The 13216-nt window shown below is 38.7% G+C and overlaps 1 protein-coding gene across 2 annotated transcripts in view; it reads left to right on the forward strand.

Moving 5' to 3' along the window:
- LOC149063786 (uncharacterized) overlaps window positions 1-13216 on the forward strand; it is a 471413-nt gene that overhangs the window by 96303 nt on the left and 361894 nt on the right. The window contains exon 2 of one of the 2 annotated variants that reach the window (XM_089255609.1): window positions 8993-9097. The exons of the other annotated variant lie outside the window; for it this stretch is intronic. The gene's annotated coding sequence lies outside the window, so the exon portion shown is untranslated. The remainder of the gene's footprint in view (window positions 1-8992; window positions 9098-13216) is intronic. 2 annotated transcript variants of the gene reach the window in all.

Genomic DNA, 13216 nt, shown 5'->3' on the forward strand with positions numbered 1-13216 from the left:
TTGAAATATTGAGATATGAAGCCCGGGAAAAAGAATAATGACCTTCATTATTCTAATGGCTGAGTGTTAAGTCCTCTTATGTTTCTACTGTTGAAAAACCCTTTATTCAAATAATAAATCCTTTTCCGACTCTGAAAAATAAAACTAAATGGAGTCTAGTTTTCTTCATTCTGGTTTGATGCTATTTTTATGAAGTTTCATTACGAAATTGATAAAATATTAAAATTTACTGATTGTGACTATCAAAATTTTTACTTCTTTCAAGATAATAATACGGCCATTTTTGATGTATCTGTCTCAAGCACCGCAGTGATCACCGGAAAGTTATGCGCTCATGTACGGATCACGGTGATCAGCCATTTTTTGTCTATCTCCATACGCGTTATAACTGTGAAAAAAGATCAAAGAGACTTTCCGGATATTATTGGTGGGATGAATTCGGGAAGTAAAGATTTACTTCTCTCCACCGGGAATCGAACCTCGGTCCTCTTGCAATTCGGGCATGTCAATAAATCACTGCAAGAATTTGTATTATTTTATTCTCTTGGATGATATTTTACTTGCGTTGTAGCACGTGAAGTAGTGTCTCGGTAGTCACCCATAACTTCAGCAAATGACCCTTTTAGATAGTCCTCTAGATCATGTTTCAGCCACATAGCTGTTCCTTTACATACATTAAACTTTAATTTAAACATTCTTTTGCACTTTTGGGACTCTAAGATCACGAATTCCGTTTGAGAGGACCCGCCTAAATATAAAATGTTGAAACAGACGCTTTAAAATTTTCTAGTAAATGAATGTCAGTGAAAGCAGTAGTGGAAAAGCTTTCTGTTCACTCTGATTTTCTGCAAAATACATCTCGTCACCCCCTTCTACTATAGTGGCAATCGTTCTGCTAGTGGCATCGTTTATTGCAATAACAAGTATTTTTGAATTGAATTCATTCGCAGGTGTTTATGATTTTCCACTTATTTATTTGCATATGGTTTTCGTAGTAACAAGCTATTTCATTACCAAACTAATAAAGATTTATTTTTCCTTTCTCTATGTTATTAAAATGATGGTATATATATATTTTTTCACTTTCCCTAAATAACTGGTTGTTCATGCAAATCGAAGCTCTTGCCGATGCAAAAATTAACATAAAATGAACTAATTCATTCAAAGGTAAACATCTTTTGAGAGAATCGAACAAAGCGAAGAATCTGCGTCTGATTTTGAATGTCATACGAGCATTCAGGTAGAAATGATGTTTCTACTACTACTTTATAAAATAATAGTGTAATTAATGTTCATGTTAGAATTTCAATACTTGGTCGATTATGTCTACGCAGAGAAGCAAATGATGAAACTACGTCACAAAAGTTGAAGGTTTCGGTAGCATGTCTTTCTTCGTAATCTTCTGCATTATCTCACAAGTAACTGCTTTGATGAAAATGCTATGAAAGTAGGCAAAACACAGCAATTAGATCACCTGGAAATCTAAATATTTCGTGGTAAAATTAAGTGGAGAACTCTCCTAGACTGTAGTATCGCTTTTGTGAAAATTGCGCAGTGGGTGGTCGATTACCTACATGTTGGTGTCTTCAAAATTGCTAATTAGGTATTAATTAGAATTACGGTATTAGAACATGATCAATTTGCATAGCCAGAATATCCTAGAACAGGGACCCTGCTCAGAAAATATACCCCAGAAGACAGAATAATAAAAATGACTTCTTAAGCGAGGTGAAATAACAACAGGTTTCCCTAATACTATTTGTACAAAGAGAACTGACCGTTTAAAGACAACTTTTTTTAAGCGCGGTGACGATAAAAGCAGTAGTTGATGTTTATTTGTCAAAAGTCATTTTTTTGTAGTTTTCAGAAGTAGTTCATACATCATTTTTCTTACCTAAAACAAAAAATACCTGAATAACTAATTGTAATTAATTAGTACAATCAAAAATCAAGTTTTAATGAATTAATTGAAAAACGATGGAGTTATGTATAACTGTTTCGCAAATTTGAAGTTCTCGGGGCTTATTTAAGAATGAAAAAGCATTTAATGTGAAAACAAACAAGTCGGACCAGAACATTACAACTGTAAAAGGTAATTGCGATCAGTCCAACCCCTGGATAAGCAAGATACTATAGCGATGAAACCGAAAAACCGTAATTGGTGAAACGGGGTCTCTCTCCAGAGCGATGATATTCATTTTCTTCGAGAACAACCAGACAGGCGCAGCATACAGAAGAATCGGTCTAATTGCCATCTTATACAGAATAATTTTATTTCGAATTGAAAGACTTGAGTGCCTGTGGCTTAGTCTGTTGAGCATGACCGAGGCCACGGTCGCCCTACGGATGGCATCAACACACTGCAGGGAGAAACTGAATCTCTTGTCCATTATCACCCCCAAATATTTATTTTGAATGACTGGGTTGATTATAACTCCTTGTACCTCTATGTGTGCTTGTTGTGGTAATGAGGACTTGTTAGTGAACCACATGAATTTGGTTTTATCTGCATTCAGTTCAACACGGGTTCGCACACACCAGCGCTCGACCAATCTTACCATTTCTTGCAAGTTTGAAAAGGCCTTGCCAGGGTCCTTATCTGTGCAACAAAGGGCACTATCGTCGGCATAAAGAGCGGTGAAACCCTTAGGGGCAACTGGGAAGTCATTCATATGAAAATTGTGTAGGATAGGACCTAACACACTTCCCTGAGCTATTGATGAACGAATCTGTCTAGAATTAGATATTGAGTTATTTATCTGTACTCGGAAAGAGCGCGAGTCGAGATAATTGCTCACAAATTTGATGATGTTATACGGCATTCCCATGCGAATCATCTTAAACAGCAGCCCATTGTACTATAGCGATGAATCGAAAGCAAAAAATATTTAATATAATATTATGTCAAAAAAATTTTCTTTCTAAAATTGTCAACTGCATTTTTTTCGTGCAATTCATCTAATTTCAGTTTTAAATTGAATATAAATTTAATTATTTTCCTTAATAAAAATGTGGTTCGATATAATTATGTACAATGGCGATAAATTATATTTCAGGATATCCCACTAAGAGATGGCGGTAAATGCAACATATTTTTCCATTGGGATTTTTAAAAAGGATTTCGGTAATTTTCGAACATTACTTGCATTCACCGTACTTTTATTCGTGCGTTGAATGAATTGACTTCACATATTCTCCACGATAAGGTTTTCACATGAAGAAACATCTATCTGTTACATTTGAACACATATCTGTTAAATATAATAACGCTGTTTGCAAAAAAATATCTAATAATTATTGCCGTTTGGCCTGATGGAAGGACTTTTTCAGTCCTTTGCGGCTAAAAAGTGTTTGTTTGTATTATGTGTGTATGTAGTTTGTTTATTACATATTGGTATTTGTGTTTTATATGTCTGTATTTGTGAAATATACATATATATATATATATATATATATACAGTCAAACCTCGTTAGTGCGTCACCCGGTTAACACGTCACTCCGCTTACCGGGTCACTTTTTGGAACTCCCAATTGGAATTGGCACAGCTATGGCTTACTCCGCTTAACGAGTCACTCCACTTACTAAGTCATATTTTTGCGCTCCCAAGAGTGACTCATTAACGAGGTTTGACTGTATATAATGAAACTGATGGTACATCAGCTCCATGATCTCTGGCAGCACTGTTAGTAGTGTGAATGGAAGCACCATCTTGTTGAAATGTACAAGATGATTCTTCAGTGTTGTCAGCAAAGGGCAGCAGATTTTGTTCGTCGGGATTTGATGGAATTTTCACACTCATTCGGCTTCTAGAACAATGTTTCTCTGCGTGGTTCCCTCCCCCCCCTCCCGCCTTTTACGGCACTGTGTGTGCGCCGCGGATGTAAATCAAATGGGAGCCCCGCCAGATCTCTAAGAGGGTCACAGCTTTGAATAACATTCAGAAATAAAGAATTTAAGCGAAATGTGATAAGTAGAGCCCGCATTATATGCAGTAAAAAGTGGCAAAATATGCCCTAAAAATATGCAAATATGCACTTAAAATGCAAAAATATGCACTTAAAATGCAAAAATATGCAATTAAAATGCAAGAATATGCACTTAAAATGCAAGAATATGCACTTAAAATGCAAAAATATGCACTTAAAAATGCACTTAAAAATGCACTTAAAATGCAAAAATATGCACTTAAAAATGCACTTAAAATGCAAAAATATGCACTTAAAATGCAAAAATATGCACTTAAAATGCAAGAATATGCACTTAAAATGCAAAAATGTGCACTTAAAAACAAGAACTTAAAATACAAAATATAATTAAAATACCAAAACATGCACTTAAAATTCCAAAATATGCATTAAACACTCCAGAATTTGTGCTAAAAATTTTGAAAAAGGCAAAAATTCCGAAATATGCATTTAAAAAATCACCATGCAAAAAAAAAAATCAGATGTGTTTTTAAAATGCATCTTTTCTATTCCTTAAATGCATATGTATTAACATTTACAAAAAAATAATAATAATGCACCGCATATATGCAAATAACTTCTCTACATATTTCTCTTCTCAATAACTTCTGCATATTATCTTCTACATATTCAGACATTTTTTTTAATTTTTCAGTTTGTTGTAGCTGCTGGATAAGGAAAATACCAGTAGCATAAGAATTTCGACACTATTTCTAAAATAAAATTTAACACTTTAACATATCTCTAGAAATAGCCTTACAATAAAACGGTTAATATTGGTAAAATACTTTACAAATATGTATTAATTCACTAAATTTCACCTGCGGGAAAAGAACGGATGTTATGAAAATATTATGAACAATATTTATTTGAAAAATTATGAAGGAAATTGAGTGGGCATAAGCAAACCTTCAAAAATATGCTCTTATACTGAAAACTCTTTGATTTTATGCATTTATATGCATTAATGCTAAAAAAAAAACAGGCCAAAATATGCATATAATCCGAGCTCTAGAAATGAGTATTTATGGCTTTTTCACAGAGACTGGCTTGTCCAGTAAAATTGGATTTTTGTGACTTACACATGCTTTGCTATATTAACGCTGCAATTTCTAAAGTGTGCCACGGACCGTTCGCACACCCTGTATATCAGCTGCGAGGCAAATACAAATTTAGATTTATAAGAGGCATTGGCGTATTTTTTGTTTTTATTTTTGGCGTGGGCATCGGGGGAGAAGGCCTGAGGCCCAATCTCGGATCAAGGCTTTGAACTCATCCCCCGCCGTCCCCTTGCGTACGCCAGTCAACCAGTGCCCATAATGCCAATTGCTTTTGCTATAATTATTATCCTCTGCGTAGAGCCAAGAACGAAAAAGTGATAGGAAGCGATAGTTATAGAACTTGTGGACGTTTTTCCCCTTAAAAGAGACAAATGATCAGTTTACGAATCTTTCATTTACATTTAGTAGAGTAACAGTATAATTCTTTGAGAGACACGTGGAATTGTAATCATAAAAATAGTTTGAAACATCATCATGCAAATCATTGTAGACTTAAGCATGAAACTATAATAAATATGCATTTCCAATATCAACATTATCATAGTAGTCATACGTTCCCGGATTAACTTTCTTCGATAATATCTCACATCATTTCCACCTAGACTATTCAATTTTCCAGAATTCGAAACTTGTTTTGACACACAGTCCTTGCAACTTCTCGTAGAAAACCCTCTCTGAAAACAACGTCCTGTATGTTGACTTCGAGGCAAATTGATGAAAGTCAACATTGTACGAGACTAACATGCGGCACCGGTCCATGGAACAGAGGTTAACTTATATAATGTTTTTATTCTCGCTCCTTCTCTTTCGATGAAATGTATTTTTTCCTCCCTAATGTGAGAATCCAGCGAAAGCCATAGATATAATATAACCAGTTAGTTAAAAAGCCAATTGTTAATCGTATGTTCTGTGCCAAAACTGGAAGCTTTGTTTTTTTGTGAAAAACAAGGAAAAAGAGATTATTCTACACGTGAGAATTCGCGCATTCTGTGTGTGTCTATTTTCACAAAAAAGTACTGAACCAAAGGTACTAATAATGCTATTGAAGAAGTATGAAAATATTCAGTGTCGAATACGTAAGCGTACACGTGCGTGTATGTGGGCGGAGCTGTGCTGTGACCACGGGGGGGGGGGGGATGATGAGGGCACGAGGCGTTTCCCACTGTTCGAGTGCTCGTACTCCTCGGCGACATTCGCTGTGTTTCTCGCAAGAGTTTGGTAAATTTTATAAGCTATCAGGTAAAATGAGTAGCCACAAACGTATGGATGACGGAATGAGACGGAGAATCGTCGGTAGATTCGAGGCAGGGCAATCACATGTGCAGGTGGCTACAGAGGTTGACGTTACGCCCAGTGTCGTCTGCAATTTGTGGAAACAGTTTCAGGACACTGGACCTCAGGGTCCCCACATCCTGGAGCAGGGCCCCTAGGCTGGGATCTTTTGCGGGCCCCCGACCAGACTTTCACGGGGCCCCTTTACGATGACTTTACAGCGTAAAAAAGCAAAAAAATTTGAAAATTGTCCCGGGCCCCAGGGCTGGAGCCTTGTCAGCCCACTCTTTGTGGGGGCCATGCTGGACCTACATCGAGAAGTCGTCGAAGAGCCACGACGACCAATGAGGTTCGTTATTTGGCACTTTCAGCGCGGCGCCGCTGGACTGCTACAGCATCATAGCTTTCACGTGAACTCGAGTTTCATGGTTTACTATTGCCCGAAGGCTCCATGATGCCAGAAGACCAGCCGTTTGCGTCCCGCTAACTGCAGCGCACAAGAGTTTAGCATGGTGCGGGCAACATCAGCCTTGGACCAGACTTCAGTGGAGCACCGTGCTCTTCACAGACGAGTCGAGATTCAGTCTGGACACTGATTCTCTACGTACACGCATCTGGAGAGAACCTGGTACCCGATACCATCCCTCCCACATCAGAGAAACGGGCGACTATGGTGGTGGAGGTGCCCTGGTCTGGGCAGGCATTATGTTGGACGGCCGCACACCCCCTCCATGTGTTTGGCAGAGGGTCCGTGACTGCTAAGAAGAATAGAGCGGAGATCTTAGAGCCCTATGTTCGACTCTTCAGGGGCGCAGTTGGCCTTCGGTTCCTGTTCATGGACGACAACGCTCGTCACGCTGATCACCGGTGAAAAGGATGATAAAAATGTAGTGAAATTTAATCAAACTTTATTTATCGAGATGGTTTACTATTATGCATAAGGGGGTCATTCAAGTATTACGTCTGCATCGATAGGGGCCGGGGAAGGGGGTTTCGATTTGCTGACTTTTGTTGACGAAGGAGGAGGGGTGGTTTGAATGATGCTTACGTCATCAACCACCCTATACAAAAATATGAAATGTTCTTAATAGCATCTTTACTAAGTGTGCCAAAAACTAGTTTGTGAGCCCATGAACGAACATTCTCTGTATCTTGAGAGAGATGGCTTTTCTCAGCTCGAGATATCAAAGAAACAGTTATTTTCCAGATATTATGCTGAGGTGAACTCGGAAAGAAAAGTCATCACGTCTCCGCCGGGACTCGAACACAGGCCCTCTTGCATACCGGACAAGCATGCTACCACCTACACCACTGGAGACATGACCCTGCCATGCTTATTTCACGCACTGTGGCGTGAGGCGATGAAGTAGAGGCATTGGTAGCCTCTCTTAACTTCAGGAAATGGCCCCCGGGTGGGACGGCTTTGAGAGAGATAGACGGCTTTTTCTCAGCATGTGTCATGTCTCCAGTGGTGTAGATGGTCGCATGCTTGCCCGGTATGCAAGATGGCCTGGGTTCGAGTCCCGGCGGAGAAGTGATGGCTTTTCTTTCACCTCACCTCGAGTTCACCTCAGCATAATATTCGGAAAATAAATGTTTCCTTGATTATCTCTATCGATAAAATTTTCTATAGAGCTACTTTAGTTATCTCTACATGTTCCGCGGATTATTTAAGTGCTGCGGAATGTGTTGCAGGCCACTTAAGGGCTTTAGAAATGTATTAGGGGCCACTTGAGTGCTTTGGAACGGTACCGCACGTCACTCAAGTGATCCGTAATTATGCCGCGGATCACTTAATTAATCTGGGAATGTGCCTCGGGTAACTTGAGTCATGTATAAATGTACTGCGGGCCGTTACCAAAAGTTAAGTGCTCCAAAACTATGCCACATGTCACACAAGGAATCTCTGAATGTGCCACGGTAGACCAAGTCGATAAGACACTAGTCTAAAATACCAAAGGATGTTTAGAGGTGTCGCGAGTTCGATACCCGGTTCTTCCTTGTCAGAAAACTTTCCTGACACAGGGGTACAACAAATACGGCGACGTGACCGCAGACAAAATTTCTACAGCAGGGAGTCCCTCATCGTGGGGTTAGCGCACCAAACTCTCGATGAATATAAAAAACAAGCCTGACGTTCGGAACCGGCAATAAATTGTAGGTCCTGGTCTAATTAGCCCTCGTGTGCAGAAAATGACCGTGGTGCGACAAAAAGGATCAATGAAATGTGCCAAGGACCGCTTTAGTCTTTTGAAACTGTGCCGCGGGTCACTCAAGTGATCTATGAATGTGCCACGGGCCAGTTACGCGATCTATAGGTTTGCCGCTTTGTTCATTTTTGGAAAATATGAGTAGTGCACATATAATGGACAGTGGAACTTCGGTTAACGAGTGGTTCGGTTGGCGAGCAAAAATTTTGAAAAAAAATTGATTCGATTGACGAGCGATGATTCGCATTACGAGCGAAAATTTTGCGCTTTTTATATTGTCACGTTTTCACAACTAAGCTGATGATTTTTTGCTTTCGTGCACACACGTGCTGTGGAATTGTAGGTAATATTCTCTTCTATATACAGTATATACAGTGTCCGGCCAGCATGCCTCACTGGAAAAATTGAGTGTGACTAATATTAAGATATAGTAAAATTATACGAAACTAGATGCCGCATTGTAATCTGGTATGTTTTTTTTAGAAATTCTGCTTGGCCAGGAGTTGACCATAGACGAACCGATGGACCTTCATTGCATGCAACAGCAAGAGCTTATATTGAAGTTATCTTTCGCTGAGGAACAGAGAAGTGAGAAGTCCCTCACTTTTTCAAATGCGATTAGAGAGATTTGTAAAATGTGGGAATATACATGCAAAATTCTGTAGAAAAGTACCAATGAAATATAAGCACAGTAAAGCAAGCAATAAATCTGTCCAACGACAATGCTATTTCCCATCTCCGACAATTCCCAAAAAGGAGGCAAAAAACATCATTGGATACGTTCTTTTTAAAATCACACAAAAAGAATTAGAATGCAAACAATAGTGAATTCCGTAAATCATCCAACACGAGATAGTCCTCTTCTTTTCCGCTGTTTAGAATAAGTTAATTTGGCGTTATTACATTATACATACTGTACATATTTCACTTGAAAGTTCTAATTCTTCACCTCTCTTTCTGTGTGTGTGTGCCCCGCACCCCCTCCCCTTCAGTACTTTTCATGGCTCCCCTTTCTACCTGTGGCCCCCTCCTTTTAGAGTATCCCAGAGCCACAAACGGGCCACATGGCATCGGGTTGCAAACTACTGCAGTATTATGAAAGAAAAATTATTTCACTGGAACTTTTTTTGCTGTCACATATATCGAATGAAACTGCTATAATTTTCCGATTGAAGTTGCTGTCCGGCTTCTGAGTAGCGTAATAAAGTCATATCAGTAATATTTTTAGAAGCAATAATATACGTAGAATAATTAAATTTACTGAAAAAATTCAACAGTTGATGCTTGCTTGCAGGAATATAATATTAGTAAATTTCGTCAATCGCTTCCGTCTTTTATTTTAATGAGAGATTGAGATCAAGAAAGATTCCAATCAGAACTAAACTGAAACCGAGGACAATCTTCCTTTGCAAGCTTACTGAAGTTATTTTATTTTACAAAAATTTCAACAGTTAAAATTTTGAAGGAAATTTGGTAATTTAATGTACAGGGTGATTATAAAAAAACTATCCCGACATATGGGCTCCTAACTATCATACCATTCACAGAAACTGAATGAAATTTTGGCATAAAGTATTTTGATGTATGCGCTCAAGAATGATATGGGAAACAACAGTGTCACTCTAACAGTTACGGTTACAGTGAGAAAATTTCGAAAATATCAAATGGCAATACCAATTTTTTTGTATTGGAATGTGATCTCCATTGTGAAAAACCCTAAATAGCGTTCGAACGGCAACTGTAGCATGAAAATCACCGGCGGTAGATAGGCTAAAAGTGAGGACAACCAATAAGGACAGAGAAGCAGCATAAAACAAAGCATTTTATTGTGTTTCACAAATTTTCCACATGACTTTGTGGAGGACTAATCAGGCTGGGATCGAAGAAACGGTGTGACAATGAAACGAACATTAATGCTCTGGTGCACGGCAAAGTCCTTTTTACTTTTTCCTTGCCTAGCTCCGGGCATTTTCGTGCTACAGGTGCCATTCCAACGCTATTTAGTGTTTTTCAGTATGGAGATCGCATTCCAATACAAAAAAATTGGTGTTGCCATTTGATATTTTCGAAATTTTCTCACTGTAACCGTAACTGTTAGAGTGACACTGTTGTTTCCCATATCATTCTTGAGCGCATACCTCAAAATACCTTATGCCAAAATTTCATTCAGTTTCTGTGAATGGTATGATAGTTAGGGGCCCATATGTCGGGATAGTTTTTTTAAAATCACCCCGTATATTACTATTTATCTAAAAAAATATTTCATTATACTGTATATCATATTATTTTTAGAATATAGCTCACTAATAGGAAACCTTTTACCAATGTCAATTGAAAAATCATATTTTTATTCGGTAGGTGACACCAAATATTTCAGATGAATGATTTGTTATTAACTTGAGATCACAGCGGTTCTTAACATGTGCCATATAGCTCTCTACTGTCTCTGGGATATTCTGGGGGGGAGGGGCACAGGCGGAAATCATATCAATAGGTATCACGACAAGTGCTCAAGAGTGGCCCTCAGAGAGAGATGTGATAGATTACAAGTGAATTATATATTGAGAGCAAATGTTAATACTTTTTGAATCCAGCACAGCACAGAACCAAGACCATTTAAATCTACGGACCCATAAGGGCAGGGCACGAGCCCTCATATCCATTGGGTGGTGCACACATGATGAGATCTGGTACTACAATTTCTGGATGTAATTAATTATGTAAGCTATTACTTCTCTCCAGCCAAGTACGGGTGACCCCAGAACGCTTTGTCAGTGCCGTCTTAATACGTGGACCCACCCTGGAACGGCCCGGGGCCTCCAGTTTGAAAGGGATGGTCATGATAACTATATTTGGTCTAAATGTTCGAGAGCTTCCATATGCGAATACATTACTAGACTGGCATTTCTATCCAAGTACGGGGACTTAGAAAAATTACTGTATCCAGGAAGGCGGAGCTGATGGGGCTGTTGAGACGACACTACACTTTTCCCGGAGACCCATGATGTTGAGACGCTCTCCCCGCAAGGGGGAAGTTCACTGATTTCTAGCCCAGGATAGGCGCGGGCCAAGTTCAATATCTCTGAAAATTCATTGACTCGTTCAATATATATATATATATATATTTTTTATTGTATTATGTATTATTATTGCATTGTATTATTGATTAAATGCCGTTCTTATTTGTCATTTTTATGTGAATGAATAATTGTGGAACGAATTATCCGTGTTTCCATTATTTCCTATAAAGGAGTTTGATTTGAATAACGGTGATTCGTATAACGAGCACGTTCGCTAAACGAACTAAGCTCGTTAACCGAAATTCCACTGAACAGGTGAAATAATTAATTGTGGTATAGTGTTGTAGTGAAGAGAGAAATGTAAAGTTTCCCGTATTTTTATCAACCTTTCCATCTTTATTTGGGGACCGTGCATAATCTCTGATAAAATTATTAAAAGTGGATAAATGTAGTGAAATTTAATCAAATTGTCTTTATCAAGACGATTGGTGAATATGCATAAGCACATGTGTGTATCATTTCTGCACACAGTAACATGCACATTTTAACATCAAAATGGTGACTAATGATGAATAATGAGAATTTCAAAAAAATATATATATTTTAATACATTCACTATATTTTTCTAAGGCCGGGATTACACTATAAAAGTTTGATAAAAGTACTTTTATAAAACTTTATCGGTTACATTCTAGAAAATGCAACAGGTCATCTTATTGGTAGCATTTTTCAAGTTTTATAAAAGGACTTTTATCAAACTTTTATAGTGTAATCCCGGCCTAAGACTTAAAGAAGGGCACAGTCATGCTCTGTCAATGCTTTAATTTACTGAAAAGTGGGAACAACAAGGGTATCATAATCATGAGGTTTTGGCATATACACTCATTGCCATAAAAATTCGCGCACCCAGAAGAAGTCGTCAAAATGAAACGAAATTAGAGCAAGCCAGGGAAGGGTGGTAATGTGGCGGAGGCAGACTTGTGACATCCTTTCTGTGTGTGGCCTAGCATTGTCTTGTTGAAAAATGGCTCCTGGGAGCCCTGCCATGAGTGGCAACACATGTGGCTGAAGGATGTTATGGACGTACCGCTGGGCTGTCATTGTGCCATGGATCAGTATCAGGGGTCTTCTCGACGACTGGTCTGTCGAGGGCGTCCTGAACCTGGTCGCCGTGTAAATGACGTCTCTTTTGTCCACTGGTCCCAACACCTCCTCACAGTAAAATCAGAACGGCCTAGTTGACAGTTGACAAGCTACTCGCCGAGCTGACCACCCAGCTTCCATCATCCCGATGATTCTTCCCCTATCGAACTCTGCCAACTGCTCACATGGTCTTCGACGGCGGCGTAACGGCCCTTGTTGGGCATTTCACCTGTCCTGCTGTTGTATTTGTATAATGAAATGAACCAATTGCTACCGAGGTCAAACGTCGTATAAATGTGAGAGTAAGTATAAACGAGTTTCACATCTGAATATCGTGCTTTCTCAATAGCAGTCACCCCCCGTTAGCGTATAAAATTTTCGGTCCCATGTGTGCCCGTTATAGAGAGGTTCTACTGTAATTCTGTTCTTGAAAATATATCGCATTTGTGTAAAAAAGCCAGTTTTTCTGTAATAAAAACAATATAAAAAGTTAAAACCCGCGATCACAGTTATAAGGTTTGCGAGACTCTCAACGAATGTTTTT

The sequence above is a fragment of the Pholcus phalangioides genome, unplaced genomic scaffold, assembly GCF_987345545.1.
Source record: "Pholcus phalangioides strain wild (caught in Gottingen) unplaced genomic scaffold, Ppha-v1.0 ptg000043l_1, whole genome shotgun sequence".
NCBI classification, from domain to species: Eukaryota; Metazoa; Arthropoda; class Arachnida; order Araneae; family Pholcidae; genus Pholcus; species Pholcus phalangioides.